Genomic DNA, 14,072 nt, shown 5'->3' with positions numbered 1-14,072 from the left:
CATCAGAAAGGGAGTACTGGGGGCTGTGGGAGTGGATATAGTTATAGAAACATGGAGGAGGGAAAGGATGTCCCATCCTAGTAAAGGGATGGGACACTGGGGCATAACTAGGAAGGAGTGGGAGAAAGGTATGGGACTGTATAGGATTGTGCATAAAGGGGGGGGGGTTTAATGGGAAAATCTATTTACCTCCTACCCCAACTATAGGAGTAATAGCTGGCGTGGTAGGGCCCCGGTATTCTCACAAGACTGAGAAGGTGATTCCTGTATCTAGGAGGAAGGAGATGGGGCGACCGTCTACTGTTAAAGTAACCCTGGGCTCCTGTTTGGTGATGGAAATGGTCAGGCAAGAAGCCCCCGGGCCCCGTCAATCTTCTTCTGCCAGCCTCACTACGGCGGGCTTAGGATGGGGGTTGTTTGTCCAGCCTCCCCTTCGGGTGGTTGGGCAATCAGACCCCCAGTGGCCCTTTTTGTGGCATCTGGGGCATGGGGTGGTAGGAGATCTGGGGGAGGGGCATGCCCTTGACCAATGTCCCTCTTTTCCGCACTTGAAACAAGCTCCTGGGGGGGGGGCTTGTCTGTAGAGGGATGCCCAGGTTGTGGTTTTATCAGCTGGGCCAACATCTGGAAATTGGCCTGATCAGCTTTTTGTTTACGGCGTTCTTTCTCCTCTTCCTGGTTATGGAAGACTTTAAAGGCCACTGTTAGGATCTCAGTCTGTGGGGTAGCGGGGCCCTGTTCTAACTTTTTGAGTTTAGCTTTAATGTCGGGGTAGCTTTGAGCTAGGAAGTATATCATAAGGACCTGTCTTCCTTCAGGTGTTTCTGGGTCCAGGCTGGTATACTGTAATAGGGCTTGAGTGAGTCTGTCTAAGAACTTGGAGGGGGTTTCGTCTCTCTTTTGAATTATGTCTTGGAGCTTTTGAAAATTGACTACTTTACGAGCTGCCTTTTTCAGACCTGCTATTAAGCAGGAGGCAAAAATATCTCGAGAGTGGAGACCCACAGCGGTGTTATAATCCCAGTGTGGGTCTTGTTCGGAGACAGCAGTGGGGCCAGGGGGACAGGTGGGGTCAGTCCTGTGGGTTTCAGTAGCATGCGTTTGGGTGAAGTCCCAAGCTCGTCTACGCTCTTCAGGGAGGAGAGTATTGGCCAGGAGCATGAAAATGTCATGATGTGTGAGGTTGTAAGACTGGAGGGTCCATTGAAACTCCCTGATGTATGTCGTGGGATCAGTGGAAAAGGAACCTAGGCGTTTCTCTAGTTGGGCTAAATCTCCTAAGGAGAAAGGGATGTGAACGCGCACGATGCCTTCGGATCCTGCTACTTCCTGGAGGGGGGCGATAACTTTGGGAGGCCCTCGGGACCGAGTCTGAGGGGGACTGAAGGGTTCTGGCTCAGTCTGTGCGGGGGAAACAGGTGATGGGGGCAAAGCCGCGATAATTTTGGGAGGCCCTCAGGACCGGATCTGAGGGGGCAAAGACGGACGAGGCTCTTGGAACTTAGTTAGAGGGGGACTGAAAGGCTCAGGCTCGATTTGCGGGAGGGGGGAAGGTGAGGGGGATGGAGGAGGAGGGGGTAAGGTGCAGGAGGAGATGGTGGAGGAGGGGGAAGGGAGAGGATGGGAGGCTTCTGCAGGGGTGGAGACGCCAGTGGTGGCGGTAGAGGAAGGGGGAGGGGCTGTTGTAGGAGAAGAAGGGGAAGGGAGAGGACAGGAGGCTTCTGCTGCAGGGAAAGAGGCAGCGGTGGTGGCGGTAGAGGAAGGGGGAGGGGCTGTTGTAGGAGAAGAAGGGGAAGGGAGAGGACGGGAGGCTTCTGCCGTGGGGAAAGAGGCGGCAGCGGCGGCGGAGGGTGAAGGGGTTGTAGGAGGGGGAGGGGCCGAAGGGGGAAGTCTGTATGGCAGAGGCTCATTGGCCGGGTCAAAGGTAATTGAAGAGGGACTGGGAGTGTGTCGAAGGGAGGGAGACGGCTTGCAGGCTAGGAGAACTTGGGGTGGGGAGCAGGTGGTGCAGAGGCTGGGATTTTGAGCTAGGAGGTGAAAAGCTTCAATATAGGGAATCTCCTTCCATTTTTTCAGGCGCTGGCAGTAGTTAAAGAGATTGCGAGTGATGTTAGGATCAAGAGTTCTCCCTGCGGGCCATTGGTTGTTATTGTCTAGGGGGTACATCGGCCAATCTTGGGAGCAATATTTACGGAGAAGTTTAGGTTTTATATCAGGTGTCAGGGAGAGGGTAGCCAGATGCTTAAGCAGGCATTCAAGAGGTGAACTTTCAGGGAGGGATGAGGAGGCTCCCATGGCTGAAGGACAGAGAAGGAGACAAACAGGGGAAGATGAACGGAGATCCTCGGACTGGAAGCAGACCACAAGGAGACAAAGGGCATCCCTGATGATCCTTGGTGGTCTGTGGAAACTCATATACGAGTCGGAATTTCTTAGGAAGTGTGGGTCATCACCCAGACTTCCCTAAGAAGGCAGAGTGCCAGATTCACGAGGTACCTAGCGCTAGGTGTTTTTGGCGGACGGAGCAGAAGGAGGAGGGGGGGAAAAGGGAGCGTTCTCATCCACAAAGGAGTCACCTCGTTTATGGCTGTTGGAGGGGGGTGCCTGAGAGTCTGCCACAGCCGTGAAGGCCTGAGGCGGGGATTTATGGCTGTCGGAGGAGGGGCCTGAGGGTCCGCCGCAGCCGTGAAGGCCTGAGGCAGGGAGCGTTTCCTTCTTGTCCCCGAGCATCAGGGCCTTCCCGGACGATCACGGTCAATGGCACTGCGATAGCTCGGGGAAGAGTGGCCCACCCCGGGGAAATTTTGCTTAAAAAGTTTCAGGCCTGAGGCGGGGGCTTATGGCTTTTGGAGGAGGGGCCTGAGGGTCGCCGCAGCCGTGAAGGCCTGAGGCAGGGAGCATTCCCTCCTCGTCCCCGAGCGTCAGGGCCTTGCCGGACGATCATGGTCAATGGCACTGCGATAGCTCGCGGAAGAGTGGCCCACCCCAGGGGGAAAACTTACCTAAAGGCCAGAGAGGAGTGGTGAGTGTGATGAGCCAGCGCCGGAGGAAGACGAGGGCAAGCTGCTGCTGGTGTTGGGGTGAAGACAGGGCCCAGTTGGGGTGTCCCGTCTCCCGGGTTTCGGCACCAATGAAAGGAAAGGAGCGACACACAGCAGCAATTCACCGGAGAGTTCCGCTTTATTAGGGAAAGGTGCTGGGTTATATAGGAAGGGGCATAGGGTGTTACTTCTACGGCGCTGGTGGCTGTTGGCTAGGTGCTGGGATTGGGAGGGGGGCGAGAGGTGATTGGGCTTCAGGTGGTGCCAGCGGGAACCAAGGACCCCGAAAAGAAGCTGGAAGTTTGCCATCTTACTGGTGGGGACCCTTCATTCTTAACTTACTCTTTAGCAAACAGACAATAACTCAGCCCACCTTGGAGTCTGGGCAGGCATCTTGATTGATAGGTTCCCAGACCAGGCAGCTGCTATCCTGGGAAGGAACCAGAGAAGTAAATTTCTTCTGTTAAGCTAATTTTGCAGAATTACAGGGAGGACTGGTAAGAAACAATGCTTCATCAAAAATAAGCATCTTGAGCTCACTTAACAAGTCCACACCCCCAGCCCTTTGTCATATTCCTGAAAAATTTTTAAAAGGAGGAAACCCCCTATCTTTCAGTGTGTTCTTCTCTCTGAGGTTGCCCACACTTTCTAAGTACATAGCCTTAAACTTTTTCTCAAACTTTCAGGGTGCCTCTTTTCCCTGAGATTGCCTGTACTTTTTCCTCTTTTTAGGTAACTTTAAATAAAACTTTAGCTTTGCTTCACTACTTGTGTCTCCACCCTTCAATTCTTTGTTGCAGCGGGGACAAGAACCAAGGTGTAAGTCTGGGGAGAGGAAATCCAGAGGCAAAATACCTCTAAAAACCAAAATCAGTCAAAGGGAGAAATAAAGTTTAAAACCCGTTTATTGCTTATAAACTACAGTCCAGGGCTGTCTCTCTCATCTGCTCCTGAAGAAGCCAGCAGGCAACAATCCAGCCCCTCCCTTTAAACTCTCAGGTTCAGACATGCCCTTGGTTGCCCAGGTAATTACCCACTGATATGGAGATGAACTTCTCTCCATCAGAGTATGTGCAAATTCACTAAAGCCAGGTGAGATATTCTGGAAATCTTACAGTTTTAACCACATGAGGAAAATAAACAATGCCCCAGGAATAATTATATTGATTGATTTTAAAATATCAACTTTACATTTCTGGAGGGAAGTTAAAAAAACACAATTCTGGAGTTGAAGGGTCCCCACCAGTAAGATGGCAAACTTCCGGCTTCTCTTCGGGGTCCTCAGTTCCCGCCGGCGCCACCTGAAGCCCAATCACCTCTCGCCCCCCTCCCAATCCCAGCACCTAGCCAACAGCCACCAGCCCTGTAGAAGTTACACCTCAATCAATTCATGCCCCTTCCTATATAACCCAGCACCTTTCCCTAATAAAGCGGAACTCTCCGGTGAATTGCTGCTATGTGTCGCTCCTTTCCTTTCATTGGTGCCAAAACCCGGGAGACGGGAAGCCCCAACTGGACCCCGTCTTCCCCCCGACACCAGCAGCAGCTTGCCCTCGTCCTCTTTTTCCGGCGCTGGCTCATCATACTCACCACTCCTCTCTGGCCTTTAGGTAAGTTTTCCCCCTGGAGTGGGCCACTCTTCCCTGAGCTATCGCAGTGCCATTGACCATGATCATCCGGCAAGGCCCTGACGGTCGGGGATGAGGAGGGAACTCTCCCCACCTCAGGCCTTCACGGCTGCGGCAGACCCTCAGGCCCCTCCTCCAACAGCCATAAATCCCTGCCTCAAGCCTTTACAGCTGCGGTGGACACTCAGGCCCCTCGTTCAAAAGTCATAAACTCATTCACCGTCCCTTCCATCAGTGCTGAAACTTTTTAAGCAAAATTTCCCCGGGGTGGGCCACTCTTCTCCGAGCTATCGCAGTGCCATTGACCATGATCATCCGGCAAGGCCCTGACGGTCGGGGATGAGGAGGGAACTCTCCCTGCCTCAGGCCTTCATGGCTGCGGCGGACCCTCAGGCCCCTCCTCCGACAGCCATAAATCCCCGCCTCAGGCCTTCACAGCTGCGACGGACCCTCAGGCTCCTCCTCTGACAGCCATAAATCCCTGCCTCAGGCCTTCACGGCTGTGGCAGACTCTCAGGCCCCCCCCTCCAACAGCCATAAACGAGGTGACTCCTTTGCGGATGAGAACGCTCCCTTTCCCTGCCCCCTCCTCCTTCTGTTTCATCCGCCGAAATCTGTTCTGTCTGCTGAAAACGCCTAGCGCAAGGTACCTCGTGACTCCGGCACTCTGCCTTCTTAGGGAAGTCTGGGTGACGACCAGACCAGAGAAATTCTGACTCATATACAAGTTTCCGCAGATCACCAAGGATCATCGGGGACGCCCTTTGTCTCCTTGTGGTCTGCTTCCAGACCGAGGATCTCCGTTCATCTTCCCCTGTTTGTCTCCTTCTCTGTCCTTTAGCCATGGGAGCCTCCTCATCCCTCCCTGAAAGTTCACCTCTTGAATGCCTGCTTAAGCATCTGGCTACCCTCTCCCTGACGCCTGATATAAAACCAAAACTTCTCCATAAATATTGCTCCCAAGATTGTTTTACATACCCCCTAGACAATAACAACCAATGGCCCGCAGGGTGAACTCTTGATCCTAACATCACTCGTGATCTTTTTAATTACTGCCAGCGCCTGAAAAAATGGAAGGAGATTCCCTATATCGAAGCTTTCGGCCTCCTCCTTCCCCCGCCCCCTCCCAAGTTCTCCTAGCCTGCAAGCCAACGCCCCTGCAGAAGCCTCCCATTCACTCCCTTCCCCTTCTTCTCCAACAACAGCCCTTCTCCCTTCCTCCCCCACCATCTCCTCCCCCATCTCACCTCCTCCACCTTCGTCTCCCGCAGATTAAGCCTGAGCCTTTCAGCCCCCCCTTTAACTAGGTCCCAGGGGCCTCCTTCATCTTTGCCCTCATCACCTGTTTCTCCCCTGTTAGGGACCACCTTTGTCTTCTCACATGTTTGTAGAGATAATGGGAAAGCACCTTCCCCCATGTCTGAATGCAGCATGGGAAAGCACAAGCTAAAGAACAACTGGTGCAGTCCTTAGAAGTTATCTGTCCACAAAAACATGTGCAGTCCTTAGAAGTTATCTGTCCACAAAAATATATCTTTCCAAGACTCCTCACTCTGAAAATAGGGAGACCTTGAAGATGTATAGAAACACCGCCTCTGCTTCTAAATATGCCCTTCCCCCACTTGCGGATGTGGCAGGAATGGAGAACAAAGAACATTCTGTTTACGCATTCCATAAGCAATTAACTGGAGCCCTGCTGTAGCTCAGTTAGTAGAGCATGGGACTCTTAAACTCAGAGTCATGAGTTCAAGCCCAACTAGAGCAGCAGAGGCAAGAAGCTGGGCTGCTAGCTGGTGACACGTTGGTCCGATTCTATCTTTCTTTATTTTCTTTGCCTCCCTTCTGCACTTCAGGACCTGCTCAACTAGGCACGACTAGACCACGTCACTCCCCCACAGACTGAGCCAGAACCCTTCAGTCCCCCTCAGACTCGGTCCTGAGGGCCTCCCAAAATTATCGCCCCCCTCCGGAGGTAGCAAGATCCTAAGGCATTGTGCGCGTTCACGTCCCTTTCTCTTTAGGAGATTTAGCCCAACTAGAGAAACGCCTAGGTTCCTTTTCCACTGATCCCACGACATACATCAGGGAGTTTCAATGGACCCTCCAGTCTTACAGCTTCGCACATCATGACATTTTCATGCTCCTGGCCAATACTCTCCTCCCTGAAGAGCGTAGACAAGTTTGGGACTTCGCCCAAATGCACGCTACCGAAACCCACAGGACTGACCCCACCTATCTCCCTGGCCCCACTGCTGTCCCTGAACAAGACCCACACTGAGATTATAACACTGCCATGAGTCTCTGCTCTCGAAATATTTTTGCCTCCTGCTTAATAGCAGGTCTGAAAAAGGCAGCTTGTAAAGTAGTCAATTTTCAAAAGCTCCAAGACATAATTCAAAAGAGAGACGAAACCCCTTCCAAGTTCTTAGACTCACTCAAGCCCTATTACAGTATACCAGCCTAGACCCAGAAACACCTGAAAGAAAACATGTCCTTATGACATACTTCCTAGCTCAAAGCTACCCCAACATTAAAGCTAAACTCAAAAAGTTAGAACAGGGCCCCGCTACCCCACAGACTGAGATCCTAACAGTGGCCTTTAAAGTCTTCCATAACCGGAACAAGGAGAAAGAACGCCGTAAACAAAAGGCTGATCAGGCCAATTTCCAAATGTTGGCCCAGCTGATAAAATCACAACCTGGGCGCCCCTCTACAGACAAGCCCCCCCCAGGAGCTTGTTTCAAGTGTGGAAAAGAGGGACATTAGTCAAGGGCGTGCCCCTCCCCCAGATCTCCTACCAGCCCATGCCCCAGATGCCAAAAAAGAGGCCACTGGGGGTCTGATTGCCCAACCACCCGAAGGGGAGGCTGGACAAACAACCCCCATCCTAAGCCCGCCGTAGTGGGGCTGGCAGAAGAAGATTGACGGGGCCCGGGGGCTTCTCGCCTGACCATTTCCATCACCAAACAGGAGCCCAGGGTTACTTTAACAGTAGACGGTCACCCCATCTCCTTCCTCCTAGATACAGGAGCCACCTTCTCAGTCTTGCGAGAATACCGGGGCCCTACCACGCCAGCCATTACTCCTATAGTCAGGTAGGAGGTAAACAGATTTTCCCATTAAACCCCACCCCCTTTTATGTTAAAAAAACCAGTGGATCTTTCAGCCTTGTCCAAGACCTTTGCCTCATCAACATAGCTGTTGTCCCTCTCCATCCCTTAGTTCCAAATCCATACAGCCTTTTATCGCAGATCCCTGCCTCAGCATCCCACTTCTCAGTCCTAGATCTCAAGGACCCATATTTCTATCCCTCTAGACCCCTGCTCCCAAGATTTTTTCATCTTCACCTGGACGGACCCATACACAAGACATTCTGAACAACTCACTTGGACAGTTTTGCCACAAAGCTTCCGAGATAGTCCCCATATTTTTAGACAGCTCCTAGCTCAGGACCTCAAACAGTTTCATCATGATCACTCCAAGTCCACCTTATAATATATAGACAATCTTCTACTCTGCAGTCTCTCGTGGGAACAGTCTCAACTTGACACTGCCTCCCTACTTAACCTTCTAGCTTCCAGAAGTTACCGAGTATCCCCTGTCAAAGCTCAAATCTCTTCCCCTCCTGTCACTTACCTCAGATTCCTTCTATCTCAACAAAGAAAGTCCATTACCCAAGACAGAAAATAGCTCCTCTCTGACCTTCCCATTCCCAAAACCAAGACAGAAATCCTTTCCTTTCTAGGCCTGGCTAGATATTTTAGAGCATAGATCCCTAACTTCTCCCTGCTCCCTGTTGGCAAGACCCCTATACGACCTCAGCAAGAGCCCCCCCCCAAAAAACCATTATCCTCCTCACCCCGACACTCCTTCATTAAGCTCTGTCAAGCCCTTGTGGAAGCCCCAGCTCTCCATCTTCCTGATTTGTCGAAGCCCTTCTCATTATACATTCATGAGAGGTCCAGTCAAGCTCTAGGAGTCCTAGGCCAATATTATGGCCCATCCTTTGCCCCAGTAGCTTATCTCTCCAAGAAATTAGACCCCACAGTTCGGGGATGGGCCCCCTGCCTATGAGCATTAGCCGCTAGACAGCTCTTGCAGAAGGCAGCTCATAAACTGACATTCAGGGCGCCCCTTACCGTTCTGTCCCCACATCACCTAAAAGATCTCTTAACCTACAAAAGTTTACAGACTCTCCCTCCCTCCAGACTCCTGACCTTACTGTCCTCTTTCCTCCAAAATCCTGTTCACCTCCTTTGCCATCCATACCCAAATCATGACTTTTTCCTCCTTTATTGCTCTCTCGCTTTTTTCCTCATTTCTATTGTCTTCCCCGCCACCCCAGCCTCCTTTGTATGGTGATTCAAAGTCAGAGAGACTTACACACAGCATCAAACAAAAGTTACTGCCCTCATTGCCACATCAGACTGTCCTCTGAAAAGCTGCTCTGAGCCTTTATACCTCCACTTTCCTACCTCCACTGAAGTGTTCACTAGCAGCTACCCTTATTCTCCCTACCTCTGCTTCCTCTATGACCAAAAACAAGCCTACTGCAGGCGATAGCCAGACACCTACAGATGTCCCTACTGGTCTTGTGCCATTCACTACATAGGTAACTTCCAGTACCCACAGTATTACTCCTCCAACCGTTTCATGAAATATCCCAATGGCTCATTCTTCTTATCAATGCCAGATCCCTGAGACTCTTGATGGGCCGCCGGAGTCACAGCCTCAGTTTTCTATGGGGGGTACCCTTCATATCTCTCGAAAGTATGTTCCCTCTCATTCCCAGATCTCTCAAGTTGAATCAGATATCAGACATTCCAAAAAAGTCATTATCCAAACTCTTGACGGCGCCTCTTCATCTTCTTATCCCCACCCCTCTTCCCATTTCTCCTACTCTTCATTACGGCTCATTCAGGACACCACCATCTTTCTCAACCACACCCTTAACACAGCCAATTGTTTCTTGTGTGCATCACTACAGCGCCCACTGCTGGCCGCCTTGCCCCTTAATATTTCCAACTACTCCTTCCATGCAGAAAGACAACCCCTCTGCCCCCTGGCAGATATACCCCTATGGGAACCAGAATACGCAGATAATCTCACCATCCACCACTGTGTAGGCCCAACTCCACCCCCCTCCAGCACACTTCACTGACTCTCTATCTACACCCCTACCTCTGGCTCTAAGACTTTTACGCAACTGAGACACTTCTTTTAGTGTAATGGCAGTCTTTTCAACTCACTGCCTCTCAACTCCGATACATCCTGCATTCTCGTCACCCTAATCCCACAGTTTACACTTTACAGCATGGCAGAATTCCTTCAGCTCCAACCTCCCTTGCCCTCGTGCACAAAAAGAGCTGCTTTCCTTCCCATCATGGTCAGTAGCTCTTTGATCACCTCAGCCATTAGGGGCAGGGTTCTGATTCCCTAGCCTCTCTCCAAAGACATGTCACTTCGCTAGCTGAATTCACCCTTCAAAACCTACGGGCCCTAGATCTGCTTACAGCCGAGAAGGGCGGCACCTGCGTCTTCCTCCAGGAAGAGTGCTGCTATTACATCAATGAATCCGGCATTGTAGAAACTGACATCACCAAACTCACTGACCTTGCCTCCAGTCTCCACTCTGCTTCCAATTCCAACCCATTCTCTTCAATACTAACAAATCCCCTCCTCACCTGGCTCTGGCCCATTGCAGGCCCCATAATAATCATTCTTCTCGTCTGTCTCTTCTTACCCTGTATAATAAAGTTCATCAAATCAAAAAAATCTCTAATCAAGCTTTCAACCAGCTTTTACTCAGGAACTACCAGCTTCTGGCCACAGAAGATCCCTCACCCTCACGTGACCTCCTCACCACATGCTGAGATGGACCCCTCTCTCTGCTGGAAACTGTTCCTGGAAACAATGGCCGCAGACGCCTGGCCCCTGACACCCATATCCTCTTGGCACCATTGGAATCAACGGGTCCTCGACCTATGGTTACAGGGAACCTTCACTGATTTCCAACCTGAAGAAGTCCACATCTACTCATCCTTACTGTGGGGAGTCCTATCAACCCTTTCCTCCTGGTCCTCAAGCCCTCACTCCCTTCTCTGCCCCCGTTCAGCAAGAAGCAGTCAGAGAGAAAGCAATGTCCACAACCCCATAGAGGAGAAAGGGGGGAATGAAGGGACCCCACCAGTAAGATGGCAAACTTCCGGCTTCTCTTCGGGGTCCTTGGTTCCCGCCGGCGCCACCTGAAGCCCAATCACCTCTCGCCCTCCTCCCAATCCCAGCACCTAGCCAACAGCCAACAGCCCCGTAGAAGTGATACCTCAATCAATTCATGCCCCTTCCTATATAACCCAGCACCTTTCCCTAATAAAGCAGAACTCTCCGGTGAATTGCTGCTATGTGTTGCTCCTTTCCTTTCAGGAGTGGACACTTCACTTTATTTTTTCACTTATTTATTTCCAGATTTGATTTATTGATGTTCTATTTAGGATTTTTACATCTATGTGCATCATTGAGAGAGGCCTGCAAATGTTTTTGTCATGTTTTGCTATAAGATTATGCAGAGCTCAAAAACAACTTAGGAAATATTTCCTTTTTTCCCAACTGTAGGTTTTTGCATATAGTTATGTAATGACCAAGAGGAGGCCACCCCAAGATGAACCACTGGAACATGCAGATTATTTCAGAGTTGAAAACAATCAAGGCCCAAAAGTCTGAAAGAAAGTTTGACCTCTTCCACTGACCAACTGCATAAAAAGAATTTAGATAGAGGGTCTGTTATAGGAAGAAAGCTAATCACCATAGATAACTACAATATAATATAACCCAGGGCTGGTAGACAGGAAAGGATGTGGCAAATTCTGTTAAAATTCCTCTCTAAGTCCCATTGTTTCTGTTGTTTACCAAACATTTACTGTTTCATATTCCTGTGAATTGTTTCCCTTTTCCTTTGAAGCTCCAGACCCATACCCCTTCTTGCTGGTTCTGGATGACATACATACCTTACTTTCCCAGCCTATCTTTGGAATCTGTATCTATGGATTCCCCATAAGTATGTAATTAAACTTTGTTTTTTTTCTCCTGTTAATCTGTCTCAGGTCAATTTGATTCTTTGTGGGCAAAATTACAGTATTTCCAGAATCTCTCACCTGGCTTTAGTTCATCTCCATATCAACAGGCATTTCCAAGGGGTGGAGAGAAGTAGTTCATCTCCATATCAATGGATAATTACCTGGGTGAGCTAGGGCTTATCTGAAGCAGAGAGGTTGGGAGGAAGCTTCCTTCACTTCTGCTGCAGCAAAAGAGTTAGAGATGCCAGAAGGCTGTTTGTAAGCAATACACAGGTTTTAAACTTTATTTCTCCCTTTGACTGATTTCAGTTTCAGCCAGGTATTTTGCCCTGGAATTTCCCCTCCCCAGATTTACATTCTCAAACCAGCTAAAAAAACCTCAAGGGGTAAAGGAAATTTCTTCCTGCTTGGCATGATTTCTATATTAAATGGCTCTCCAAGGGTAGTTTTTAATTATTGTTTTGATAATAGTTAAAGGACAACTCAGATATTCTCCTTTGTCATTTGTGGAAATTATTTGCGGAGAGATAAAATTAGATTTTATTTTAAAACATTTATAGAGCTACTTGAATTATCTATTTCTCCCTTTGCCTGTTAAGTTTTATTTACCTAATAATGTATATTTTAGATACACATTTTTATATTTATTGACCAAAAGTTACATATTATATCTCTTTATGATTTTCAGTGTCTTCAGGAGAGATAAGATTGTGGCCTTTTCCCATCTGGTACTGGTTTTATGTGCATTCTTTTATAATTATCAGTCACACAGTAAATAATAATGTTATAGACCTTTCAAAAAGTCATTCATGAGAATTGCATTCTCCAGAAGTAAATACAGAGGCCAAATTTGGAATACAAGTTATTTAGTTGGAATCACCATTTGTGAAGGGGAAGAGGGAGGAAGTCAGAAGGGCAAAGAGAAAAGCAAAACTGCCACACAGGCCTGACAACGTCTTGGCCAATGCAAAGGGGTCTCTGAGGCATTACTCTAAAAGAATTTCCATATCAGGTGGAAGTGGCAGGGCATTTACATCCTTGCTTCATCCATTCATCTAATGGTGGGATGCCCTGAGTATGTGTAACCTCAGGGAAATGGCTCTGTAGGAAAGAGTATAAAACTTAAATGTGATTTATTCCCACTAAAATGTTTAAACATTTTAACAGTAAGGTATTAACAAGGCCAGGCGGTGGAAGCTGCTTGGGCTGAGAGTGGGGGTGGGGGAATTGATAAGGGCCTGGTTATACCTGTTTGAGTTTTTTAAACCTACCAATAAGATTAAGACAAATGTAAAGGAAAGATAAAACTGCGGCCGGGGGAGAATGTGAACCCTGTAGTACTCAGCCAATGAGGAACCAGGGGAGGGACTCACACACTAGGAGATAAATTATTGGCGCCAAACTCCCCAGGTGTGCCTGCCCATCAGACACTGGATCTTGCAAGTCCATCATTAAAGCCTCGCTCTGCTGTTCTCTTTGTCTCCACTGTTCTTTGTCCCTTTGTGTCCACTTATTGAATTTGGACCAGTGAGTGTGTTTCTCACAATTCACATCCTTGCTTCACCCATTCATCTAATGGTGGGATGCCTGAGAATGGGTAACCTCAGGGAAATGGCTCTGAAACCGAGGCAAACCACAGAAACCCCATTTATGTCCGATCTTACAATTCAGGATTCATACCAATTTTCCTGGCTTCCCACATATAATTTCCTCCAGTTGCTCTTAGGAAATCAAAATGATCATTTTCTGCACAATAATTTGAGTTTTTTCTGAAATCCCAAATATTCTTTTTATTTTCAAGAAGTGTATAGGTATATACATATATGTACATGCATTCATCTAGCTATATTAGCTATAATGTCTCTTATAATGAAAATGTTAGGCAGGAAAACAGATATGAGCAGGCTGGAAAGAGAAAAAGGCCAAGAAAGTCCACTAAAAAGACCTAAAGTTAGTTATTTAAAGCTCAAAAAGCCAGGAGCAACTTGGCCTGGAATGTTTGAATATTCCCCAGATAAAGGAGGATACCTCAGCATAGCCCATGTCTTTATTGTGTTAATCATGCAGGCCCAACATGCATGATTAAACAACATAGTAAAAGGCAGGAAGAATTCCATCATAAAGATTGTATTTTAATAACCAGGAAGTTAAAATTGAGAAGACTCTTTAGCAAACAGACAATAACTCAGCCCACCTTGGGGGCTGGGCAAGCAGTATGTTTGATATGCTCCCACACCAAGACACCAGTATCCCAGGGAGAAATCAGAGCAGGAATTTCCTTGTGATAAGTTAATTCTAAGTATTCAGAAACCACTTAACAATTCTGCACC

Source organism: Manis javanica, chromosome 11 (genome assembly GCF_040802235.1).
Source record: "Manis javanica isolate MJ-LG chromosome 11, MJ_LKY, whole genome shotgun sequence".
NCBI lineage: Eukaryota > Metazoa > Chordata > Mammalia > Pholidota > Manidae > Manis > Manis javanica.
This window is presented reverse-complemented; position numbering follows the sequence as displayed.